Source organism: Schistocerca gregaria, chromosome 2 (assembly GCF_023897955.1).
Source record: "Schistocerca gregaria isolate iqSchGreg1 chromosome 2, iqSchGreg1.2, whole genome shotgun sequence".
Classification (NCBI taxonomy): Eukaryota; Metazoa; Arthropoda; class Insecta; order Orthoptera; family Acrididae; genus Schistocerca; species Schistocerca gregaria.
The window spans coordinates 387,945,085-387,958,014 of record NC_064921.1 but is presented as its reverse complement, the minus strand read 5'-3'; the positions used below and the strand labels follow the sequence as shown (position 1 = coordinate 387,958,014).

General features: G+C 40.0%; 1 protein-coding gene across 2 annotated transcripts in view; it reads left to right on the top strand.

The window, feature by feature from the left end:
• Window positions 1-12,930, top strand: part of LOC126321023 (obscurin) — a 790,459-nt gene that overhangs the window by 410,781 nt on the left and 366,748 nt on the right. The gene's annotated exons all lie outside the window — the stretch shown is intronic.

The window sequence follows — 12,930 nt, the reverse complement described above, 5'->3', positions numbered from 1 at the left end:
TTAAAGTCCTTATCTCACAGCCATAAGTTGAAACTACAGTTGTAGAGTGTTCCTGCCCATTTCTTCATAATATAGTTCCTGTTGAAAAAATGAAGAAAAAATATGTAGAGCTATCAGGAGTTGAGTTAGTGGACACTAAACCGATATTATTTGTTTATACCGAGCTCCAACTGGTGGCATAAAAACTTTCCTAAAAAGTTTGGAATATTTACTTAACAGGCTAACACAAATAAACAAAAGAATTATTCTCTGTGGTGATTTTAATATTGACTTTGCAAAGGACACCAAAGAAAGGTATGAATTACTGAATCTCTTGCAAACATTTAAGATGAAATCTACTGTAGAAGCAGCAACCCATATCACAAAGACTTCATCTACCACCACTGATCAGATATTTGTAAATGTAAAAATGAACTAGAAAATCAAAACCCCAAACACAGGCTTTGGGGATCACACAGCTCAAAAACTCTCTCTGAGTACAAAAACTGAGCTGCAATTTAAACACCACCTAACTAGCGCCTGTAAAATACAGCAATGAAAATATAAATCACTTTCTCCATTACTTGAGCAAAGAAAACTGGAAAGAGATTTATAACTGCAAAAACACAGATGGAAAATATAATAAATTTATCAGTATTTTTTATCACTGTTTTGAATTGTGCTTCATTTCAACACAGAGGAAAATATACACAAGGAAAACAAAAAATAAATGCATGACTTGTAAGACTTTGGTATCCTCAAACAAAAAAAGATTACTACACAGATTGTCCAAACAGCTCACATCACCTTTTAACATTCTTCAGTTCAAGCGAGTCCAATATGTGAATGTGCATAGAAAACTATATTCAACTGTTCATTAGTGTTTTTACAATCAACACAGAGACACTGAAGAGCACAGAATACTTCATAAATGTTTCTCGTTCTTCTCTACCCGTACACAAAAATCTGTGCACCATACAGCAGGTACTTGTCTGCTGCCATTTGGCCACAGGGTCCATCTTTTTCTCGTAAATAAAATAATTAAACTCTATGAAGTTTTTATAATTTTGAATGTTCATGGAAACTTAATAGAGTTATTGATAAATCTTGTTGTACAAGTTGGTAGACTACACAAGTTCATTTAGTTACAGCATGAAAGACTCTGCTCCCCCATTAAATGTACAGCATATAAAGAGACATAAATAATAAAAAAAAAAATTAAAAAAAAAAACAAGAAATTATATAGGAATTGTAAATACACTGTTTTGTCCTCAGTAAAAAAAATATTCAGTGAGCACATTACTTATGTCTCCATTCACATGTGAAACTTCATCATTTTCTTTCAGTCACATTATAATGTACACTCCTGGAAATTGACATAAGAACACCGTGAATTCATTGTCCCAGGAAGGGGAAACCTTATTGACACATTCCTGGGGTCAAATACATTACATGATCACACTGACAGAACCACAGGCACATAGACACAGGCAACAGAGCATGCCCAATGTCGGCACTAGTACAGTGTATATCCACCTTTCGCAGCAATGCAGGCTGCTATTCTCCCATGGAGACGATCGTAGAGATGCTGGATGTAGTCCTGTGAAACGGATTGCCATTACATTTTGACCTGGCGCCTCAGTTGGACCAGCGTTCATGCTGGACGTGCAGACCGCGTGAGACGACGCTTCATCCAGTCCCAAACATGCTCAATGGGGGACAGATCCGGAGATCTTGCTGGCCAGGGTAGTTGACTTACACCTTCTAGAGCACGTTGGGTGGCACGCGATACATGCGGACGTGCATTGTCCTGTTGGAACAGCAAGTTCCCTTGCCGGTCTAGGAATGATACAACGATGGGTTCGATGACGGTTTGGATGTACCGTGCACTATTCAGTGTCCCCTCGACGATCACCAGAGATGTACGGCCAGTGTAGGAGATCGCTCCCCACACCATGATGCCGGGTGTTCGCCCTGTGTGCCTCGGTCGTATGCAGTCCTGACTGTGGCGCTCACCTGTACGGCGCCAAACACGCATACAACCATCATTGGCACCAAGGCAGAAGCGACTCTCATCGCTGAAGATGACACATCTCCATTCGTCCCTCCATTCACGCCTGTCGCGACACCACTGGAGGTGGGCTGCACGATGTTGGGGCGTGAGCGGAAGACGGCCTAAGGTGTGCGGGACTGTAGCCCAGCTTCATGGAGACGGTTGCGAATGGTCCTCGCTGATACCCCAGGAGCAACAGTGTCCCTAATTTGCTGGGAAGTGGCGGTGCGGTCCCCTACGGCACTGCGTAGGATCCTACGGTCTTGGCGTGCATCCGTGCGTCGCTGTGGTCCGGTCCCAGGTCAACGGGCACGTGCACCTTCCGCCAACCACTGGCGACAACATCGATGTACTGTGGAGACCTCACGCCCCATGTGTTGAGCAATTTGGCGGTACGTCCACCCGGCCTCCCACATGCCCACTATACGCCCTTGCTCAAAGTCCGTCAACTGCACATACGGTTCACGTCCACGCTGTCGCAGCATGCTACCAGTGTTAAAGACTGCGATGGAGCTCCGTATGCCATGGCAAACTGGCTGACAGTGACGGCGGCGGTGCACAAATGCTGCGCAGCTAGCGCCATTCGACGGCCAACACCGCGGTTCCTGGTGTGTCCGCTGTGCCGTGCGTGTGATCATTGCTTGTACAGCCCTCTCGCAGTGTCCGGAGCAAGTATGGTGGGTCTGACACACCGGTGTCAATGTGTTCTTTTTTCCATTTCCAGGAGTGTATATAGAAAGAAACTTCCACATGGGAAAAATATATTAAAAACAAAGATTCCAAGACTTACCAAGAGGGAAAGCGCCAGTAGACAGGCACAATAAAATAACACACAAACACACACACAAAATTTCGAGCTTTCGCAACCGGCGGATGTTTTGTCAGGAAAGAGGGAAGGAGAAGGAAAGATGAAAGGATGTGGGTTTTAAGGGAGAGGGTAAGGGTAAGTAGTCATTCCAACCCTGGGAGCGAAAAGACTTACCTTAGGGGGAAATAAGGATAGGTATATACTCGCGCGCACACACATACACACACACACACACACACACACACACACACACACACACACACACACACACACACAAATCCAACCATACATATACAGACACAAGCAGACATATTTAAAGGCAAAGAGTTTGGGCAGAGATGTCAGTCCCATTCCTGATGTCCAGGCGGAGCTTCAAGGAATCCTCAGAACCTTAGGCCCCCTACAAAACCTTTCACCTGACTCCATCAAACTCCTGACCCCACCGACACCTCGCACTCCTACCTTCTACCTACTTCCTAAAATTCACAAATTCAAACATCCCGGCCACCCTATTGTAGCTGGTTACCAAGCCCCCACAGAACGTATCTCTGCCTACGTAGATCAACACCTTCAACCCATTACATGCAGTCTCCCATCCTTCATCAAAGACACCAACCACTTTCTTGAACGCCTGGAATCCTTACCCAGTCTGTAACCCCCGGAAACCATCCTTGTAACCATTGATGCCACTTTCCTATACACAAATATCCCGCACGTCCAGGGCCTTGCTGCAATGGGGCACTTCCTTTCACGCCGATCACCTGCCACCCTACCTAAAACCTCTTTCCTCATCACCTAGCCAGCTTCATCCTGACCCACAACTTCTTCACTTTTGAAGGCCAGACATACCAACAATTAAAGGGAACAGCCTTGGGTACCAGGATGGCCCCCTCGTATGCCAACCTATTTATGGGTCACTTAGAGGAAGCCTTCTTGGTTACCCAAGCCTGCCAACCCAAAGTTTGGTACAGATTTATTGATGACATCTTCATGATCTGGACTCACAGTGAAGAAGAACTCCAGAATTTCCTCTCCAACCTCAACTCCTTTGCTTCCATCAGATTCACCTGCTCCTACTCCAAATCCCATGCCACTTTCCTTGACGTTGACCTCCATCTGTCCAATGGCCAGCTTCACACATCAAACCCACTAACAAGCAACAGTACCTCCATTATGACAGCTGCCACCCATTCCAAAGCAAACGGTCCCTTCCCTACAGCCTAGGCCTTCGTGGCAAATGAATCTACTCCAGTCCGCAATGCCTGAACCATTACACCAACAACCTGAAAACAACTTTTGCATTGCGCAAGTACCCTCCCGACCTGCTACAGAAGCAAATAACCAGAGCCACTTCCTCATCCCCTCAAACCCAGAACCTCCCACAGAAGAACCACAAAAGTGCCCCACTTGTGACAGGAACTTCCTGGGACTGGAGCAGACTCTGAATGTGGCTCTCCAGCAGGGATACGACTTCCTGTGTGTGTGTTTGTGTGTATTTTATTGTGCTTGTCTACCGCCGCTTTCCCGCTTGGTAAGTCTTGGAATCTTTATATATATATAAATTTGAAAGAAACATTCCACATGGGAAAAATATATTAAAAACAAAGATTCCATGACTTACCAATGGGAAAGTGCTGGTAGATAGGCACAATAAAAAAACACACAAACACACACACAAAATTTCGAGTTTGGGTTGCGAAAGCTAGGAATTTTGTGTTTGTGTGTTATGTACTCATATTACTTATGAATTGTAGAGTAATGTGTTCTCAAACAAGATTTGAAAACACCTTGGACAGGTGTGTCCACCTCCCACATCTTCTTCTCTCCTCATCGACATACTGGAAATATGAAGATTCTGGTTGTCTCTTCACTGAGCACTACTTCACAAATAGGCATTAATCAGTTACAGTGGGGCAGAGCAAATGACAAACATCCAACGTATGTGAAGGTTTAAAAGCTTTACTTTCAGATGGTCGTAACTGAAATTTCGGTATTATGGCCCATATTTTGGCACAAGATTGAGTTTCAGTGTTGATATCTTGCAAGTTTGCTTTATTCTCCTTAAAATATGAAGATGTATTGATGATGTCCCCAATTAAGAAATGCTGCCTCTTTGTAAAATTACAGTATTTTGTATGTGTCTGTGGATTTCTGTCTTGGTACTTGGTCAGCGCAATCAGAGTTTTTCTCGTTTGGAAAGTTCAGTGGATTAAATTTATGTCATTGATTTATAAGCACATATCTGTAAAAAATAATGAAATGGACTAGATACTGAAATTAAACATGTATTATCACCTGTAGAATCATTGGAGGATAAAAAGAAACAAAAGTGTGAATATCAGAATAATTTTCTATGAAGTACATTTTAGCATATTTTAAGAAATCTGCTGATATAATTGTCTGCTTCTCCACAGTGTAAGTATTTTTATATGCTTGAAAATTGAAAATTAGACATATAACCATCTAAAAGATATAACTTCTTGTTAGGTGCCCTCTTCATCAAGTTCTATGTGAATTGTGTGATTGTGTTCCAACTCAAAGTAATGTGCACAGTGTCAGAGCCTAAAAAGTATTCCTTCATGGTAGCAATGGCTTTCTCATTTGATAAGAATTTGTTTTTTTATATTGTATTTTCAAAGTGGAAATTCAGAAGAAAGTTTCAGCAGGAAATGGGTGTTGAAGACTGAGTGCATATGACAGTATTTTGTGTCGTTATTTGTACTGTTCACCTTTCAAAATGTCAAATTGTCTGTCATCTCACGAGAGAGCTACAGGGTTAATCCTAGGAGCAAAATTGTCTATACATGCATGATGGGAACAATGACAGGTGTTCTCATCATAACCACATTCAGCAGTGAGCCGCCCAGTGGTTTTGATCACAGTGGTATCCATTTTTCTGTTCATGTTCTGACCCAGGTCAGGATAGAGATATTCTTAAATTCACAAAGGAAAAATACTTCTTAATGTTTCTGTTTAGTTTTCTTGGGAGTATTATCCAACTGAACTTGAAACATTATAAAAGGGATGAACTTCTTTGCTTTCCTTTCTAGACTAACCTTCTGTGATTAAGTGATAATTTAAAGCCCAGTAGATGTCAATTTGTAACAAACAACCTCAAGCTTGATTTTCGTAGTGCATTAGTACACCATTCCATCACCAGGAGTGCCAGCATAGTGCACAGTTAAAATGGCTACTTTCTCTGATGCAGAGTGTGCTCTGTGTGTGTTTTGGTTTCATGAAATGAACTGTCCAATAACTGTTTAATTAAAGACCGTGTGTATGTTCCTCCCCCAAGCAAACAATTTAGCTGAATTGAAAAATTGAATTTACGCTGCCGTTGTACAAGTTTCACCTGATTTGCTGCAAAGAGTGTGGGAAGAAATTGATTACCAATGGTATGTCTGCTGCGTCAGAAATGGAAGTCACATCGAACCAAAATGACAGTTGAAATTTTTTTTGTGAAACTTGAGGTTGTTTGCTACAAAATCACACATCTAATATCACTCCAAAGTTGTAAAGTCCTTTTTGACTCATCCTGTATGTCTACAGCACTGTGGGTAAGGCAGACTCACACATGTTAAGCTATTCACAGAACATGGGAGAGCTGTGACCTTTACACATATGCAGAAGTAAAAAAACTGGAGCAATATCATTTTCTGTTGTCAGCAAGGTTTAACAAATAATGCTGAAAATGACAAAACAAATACACAATTGTTTGGTAAACAATGAATGTGGCACTTTGTATTTATGGATGGAACTTTCTGAAGGAACACTGTGGACTCACCTTCATGATATGCTTACAGAGTTTGCTATCTTATTAGTATTATGGTTACCCAAACTGAACAGAAGAGTAAATCATTTCTGGTTCAAGGAATATGGCAGATTTAATGTTCTATGGAGATTACTATGTTACTGAACATATTTTATTCCCCATACAATTAGGTATTTACACACCCACTTTTGAAATGCTAGTTGTTATATACTTCCACTTGTCTTATTATACAATGCATGTGTTTTCATATACACAGCCTACCAAAAAAAGTGAAGCAATGCAGAAGACATGGTTTGATATGGTGAAGCTTTATACACATATACATCATTGGCAGGTATGTAAATTATTAGAGCTGCAATTCTTTGTGACATATAGAATGGCCACTAGAGTGCATTAGTGTTGTTCATATTTAGTGTTGTTACCAGGCCTGGTATGATTATTTGAGGGCGTGAACAGTGTCAGATGCTAAGTGGTAACTGCGAAGGATATGGAGATGTCATTCACTCATCTGAGACAGTACCTGAGCACATCACAGTTTGTAAAGAGTTCTCCATTTGGCCAGTTGTTCCAATCATATACTACCCAGATTTTTGGAGCATTTATACATGACAGCAGCCAGATCTTGGACTATGTGGGAACATGAGGACAGGCAGACTTGCTGTTAAGCTTCCTGTCATCTGTGCTTTACCACAAGATAGGATTTCCATATTTTGTGCTCCAAGCACTTTGTAACCCCTTCCCATCTATGCCTGCCATCGCAAGACAAGTTATTGACTCCCTGCAATATTCTGTGTCATTCCCCACAGTAGGTTGGAGACTTGCAGCAATTGGATTAGGGAATTATCATACCACACATAGGCTGCTGTTAACAACACAGCACAAATGGCTACACTTGGAGTGGCGGCATGAACTGAAGGCATTGACTGCTGATGAATGGCGTTGCATTGTGTGCAGTGATGTGTCATAGTAGTACGCTACCACAGATGATTGTTGTCAGTAAGTATGGTGGTGACCAGGAGAAAGGGCTCATTCTACCAATGTTTTGGAGAGGCACAGCAGTGTTACTCCTGGTGTCATGGTTTGGAGAACCATCAGGTATGTCTTCAGCTCACATCCACTTGTGATTGAGGGAACTCTGATGGCACAGCAGTGCATCAGAAACATCTTGCATTCTCACATTACTTTTTGCATGACAGTATCAAGGTGCCATTTTCAACAAGATATTGCTTGTCTACACATGGCATGTGTCTGCTTGATGCTGAGGTGATCCCATGGCCAACAAAATCTCTGGTCTGATCCAAATCGAATATGTATGGGATCAGATTGATGTTGACTCTGTCCCAGTGCCAGTACCCGTGTACCAAGGACCTGATGCAGCAGTTATGGGACAGCTTGCCTCAGGAGAGGATATAATGGCTTTCTGAAACCCTTCCCAACCAAATCTGTGCCTGCATTGGACCAGAGATGTTGCAAAGTCGTATTCATCTATGGGCTCATACTGCCAAGTTCTTTGTAAATTTGACTTGCTTTAGTAATAAATGCAATAACATCACATATCCTCTCAACCTGCGAAGATTCATTTAATTTACTCCTCTGATTCTGGGTGCTACATTTTTATTGTCAGGCTGTGTATAAACCTTGTTTCAAAACATCTAAGTCAAAATTATGTAGACAGTAGAAGATCATAAACTGAGTGTTTGACATAAGGAACCAGTGAAACTTCCTCACAGATTAAATTGCATACCGGACCAGGGCTCAAACACAGGACTTTTGCCTTTCACAGCTAAGTGCTCTACAACTGAGCTACATGAGCATGACTCATGACCCATTCTTACAGCTTGAATTCTACCAGTACATCTCCTACCTTCAAAACTTCACAGAAGTTCTCCTGCATAACTTTTGAGACAGACAACTCTTGGAAGAAATGATCTTGTAGAGATGTGGCTTAGCCAGTGCCTGGAGGATTGTTTACTGAGTGAATTTTCATTCTGCAATGTAGTGTGCACTGATCTGAAGCTTTCTGGCAAATTAAAACTGTGTGCTGGATTGCAACTCAGGATCAGGACCTTCGTTTATATGGGCAAGTACTCGACTAGCTGAGGTGCCTGAGTATTACCCAAGATCCATCTTCACAGCTTTACTTCCTTCATTTCCTACCTTCCAAATTTCAAAGTTTTCCTGTGTAACTAGCTTCACTGGAAGAAAGGATATTGCAGGAGAGTTTCTGTGAACTTTGGTAGGTAAGGGATGAGATACTGCCTGAACTAGATGGGAGGACAAATCATGAGTCATATTTGGGTAGCTCAGTTGGTAGAGCTCTTGCCTGCTAAACACAAAGGTCCACAGTTCAAGTCCCAGTGTGGCACACAGTTTCAATCAGCCAGGAAGTTCCACAACTACACACTCTGCTTCACAGTGAAAATACAATCTGGAAGGAACCAGTGATTAGAAATGAAGGCCTTGAGTAAGCAAGGCTGCTGAGGCACATATTTTTAATCTGTTTGTATTTAATAGTAAACAACTATCCACTGCATCAGTGTTGGTGGTGCCACCTCTAAATACAATACACAATCACCTGTGATGTGTTCATGACGGACTTCACTACTGTTTACAGTTCATAAAAGGTTATCCAAGATGGAGTTGAACTTGTTGCAAGAACTTTCAGATGTGCATTGAATGTACAGTATTGTTCTAGGAAAGCAAATTCCTGTATCAAAACTGCATGTGCAAGTAATATTACCAGATGATTTTTTATGATATTGCAGCACATGTATGTCCAAAGGAACATGCACTGTGGCAACTGCAGCTGTTATGATATACAAACAACCCTGTTGTGTGAACATCCGCAACTCATCATCATACTAGAGGTTGAAAATACCGCTTCAGTTGTAAATTTGTTTTATTATCATGACTGGTTTCGGGCTCTCATGAGCCTATCCTCAGGTCTCGCAACTGTGCTGTGGCCCCCGAGCGCTTAGGTGGTTGTGTACTAGGTGCAGTTTGCTACCTATGAGCTCAGAACAGCTTATATGTGCCTGAAACCGATATGATAATAAAACAAATTTACAACTGAAGCGGTATTTTCAACCTCTAGTGTTATGATGTACATAAAATGTATTCACAGTTGAGAATGTGAACTACCTTCAGCTGGATAATGGAGTGATGACATTGAAAATTTCTTCCAGACAGGACTGCAAGCCACCTTTCCCATTTGTTGCAAGAGTTGCCTTAACAACTTTGGCTACCTGAGCATGCTTTGTGGCCAGACCCAAACTTTCATATATTGTCATCCATTTGTCTACAACTTGAATCCTACATTAATTGTCCACATTCCCATACAGAGGAGACATGTTAATTGAAAGTTGTTTTCCCAGTGTTGGCAGATAAATATGATATTACAGTTGAGGCAACTACTGGTGACAAGTGGGAAATTTGGGTTTGAGTCCCAGTCTGGCACAAATCTACAGAGTCATCATTCCATTGTACAGCTGAAGGTTGTTTATATTCACAACTGTGAATACATTTAGTGTATTTCATATTTATTACTGTACCACATTGATACAGATAACGTGCTTTAATATTCAATTTTTTCTCATTTGCAGCTAAAATTAATTACTTATTTGCTTTGGTTCATCTACACTTGAACAGTTTATTGGCATCTATTTAATACCCTAACCGCACAATCTGAGCTCTTGTCTCCATCTACATTAAGTAATTAGGCTGAGAATAAAGTATATGTTACGTCTTTTGTTTCATTTTAGTTGTGCTTTCTTCTTATTAGTTTTGAGTGCTGTATTTGCCATGTTATGACTTCCTTTTAATAACACAGACCAATGATGGAAAAACTTTTTTCCTGAAAGTACCTTATTCTTGTGTTTTTAGGGTGGGAAATCCAAATATGATACTTAAAAAATTGTATCACCCACCATTTCTTCATATTTTACAGTTAAATTTATTAAACTATGTGATTTTTTAAAAAAGAATTTAACAGCTTTTATATAGTTAAAACAATTTAAAAAGGAAATGTGATGAATGTAGATGACAGTAGTAGCACTACTGAAAAACATTTGTTGGCAAAAAGAAAAGATCGATTCTATTTTTGTGTTAACAAATGGTGTTTTGTTTACTGTCAGTCTAACCTCACTTTCCCCTTTCCTGTACATGTGCTCAGTACAATGTCTAATCATGGTTGTAAAAACTCTGCTGATAGTTTTTGCTATATTTGTGATAAATTTGTGATTAAAAAACACCAAAGAAACATTACAGACTTTGTGAAAAAGGTTTATCTATCATACTTTGGATCTAAACTTGGTGATCAAGATTAATCTTGGGTGCCACATAACGTATGTTATGTGTGTGTTGAAGATCTGAGAAAATGATCCAAAAAGGAGGAAAAACCCTTTAGATTTACTGTTTCTACAATATGGAGGAACCCAAGAAATCATTCCGATGATTGCTACTTTTGCAGAGTTGGTATTACTGGTCATAATTTGAAAAACAAGAAGGTAATAAGCTACCCTAACCTTCCATCTGCCATCTGACCAGTAGGGCATGGTGTAGATTTTCCAGTTCCTGAACCACCAGATGATTTAAATTCTATTCCAACAGAAGTATTTTCTGATGTGCAGTCTGATTTAGATGAACCAGATGATGATGAATTCCATTGTAATACAGAAAACCTAGAGCCCAGATAGTTTACTCAGACCAAGCTTAATGATTTGTTTAGGGATCTGGGCTTAACAAAACAAAAAGCTGAATTGTTTGGCTCTAGATCAAAAGAAAAGAAGCTATTGGCAGTTGGAACCAGCATATACATGTATAGAAAGAGAGCAGCAATTTTCCAAGTTTTTTCAACAAGAAGGTGACTTAGTGTACTACTCAGACTTTCCCGGTCTGATGAATGAGTTTGGTATTGAATACAAAAAGGAAGACTGGAGGCTGTTAATTGATTCATCCAAAACTAGTTGAAAGGCTGTTTTATTATGCAATGGTAACATGTGTGCATCTGTACCTGTTGGACATTCTGTACATATGAAAGAAAGCTATGAAAACCTAGAATTAGTGCTAAATAAAATAGGCTATTCTGCTCATGGTTGGATGATATGTGGTGATCTAAAAGTAACATGCATGCTCCTTGGTCAGCAAGGTGGCTTTACCAAATTTCCATATTTCTTGTGTGCATGGGACAGTAGGGCTAGGGATCAACACTGGTGCAGAAAGAAGGGCTGCGAGAGAATCTTTAAAACCTGGTGAGAAGAACATTCTACCCAAAAACCTTGTAGATCCAAAAAACACATTCCTACCACCTCTACATATAAAGTTAGGCCTAATGAAATAGTTTGTAAAGGCTTTGCCTAATGATAGACCATATTTTAAGTATCTCTGCCAAAAGTTCCCACACCTTTCAGAAGCTAAACTAAAAGAAGTTGTCTTTGGCAGACCTGACATTAGAAAATTGATGTTTGATGTTAACTTTGAATCCACAATGGCCTTAAATGAGAAAGAAGCATGGATGATTTGAGCAAGTTGTTACAAAGTTCTTAGGACATGAAAAAGACCCAGAATATGTTTCTATTATAGCTACAATGTTAACGAAGTTTAAAACTTTAGGATGTGTAATGAACCAGAAAGTACACTTTTTGAACAGTCACTTCCCAGATAATTTGGGAGATGTTAGTGAGGAGCAAGGAGAGCATGCTCACCAGGACATTAAAGTGATGGAAAACCACTACCAAGGCCACTGGAACACCAACATGGTGGGGGACTACTGTTGGTCACTTCACCAAGAAGTTCAGCAAGCAACACATCGTAGAAAAAGCTACACAAGAATCTACAAAGAAAATAGAGAAAAAAAAAATACAAACCAATTCCAGCTGACAAGTGAAACCTCTGTTAACACATATCATTGTTTTAAGTAGCTTACTGTAAATACAAAATACAAACCAAGCTTATGTTGTAGGAAAGTGTTTCATTAATTTCCCCATTTACCGTAAAGCATAGGATTTTTATACTATATAGTAAAAAACATATTGCTTGAAAACTGTGGCTGATACAAAAACTAAGGCTAGATTTGGATTCATCTCATAAAAATCTATAAATATCAGCTACCAAAAGAAAAAAAAATTCAAAATAAATATTTCATTGCCTTGTGTAATCTTACATAAGTTTCTATCAACCTCTGACATTTTCTATATGTTTTAATAATCAGAAAATTTATGTGCTTACATATGCTCCTTATCCATCTAGTTTTCTATTTTATATGATACTTATGCTGATTTAAAAATATGAAGGTAAACTTTACTTTTATTTGAATGACAA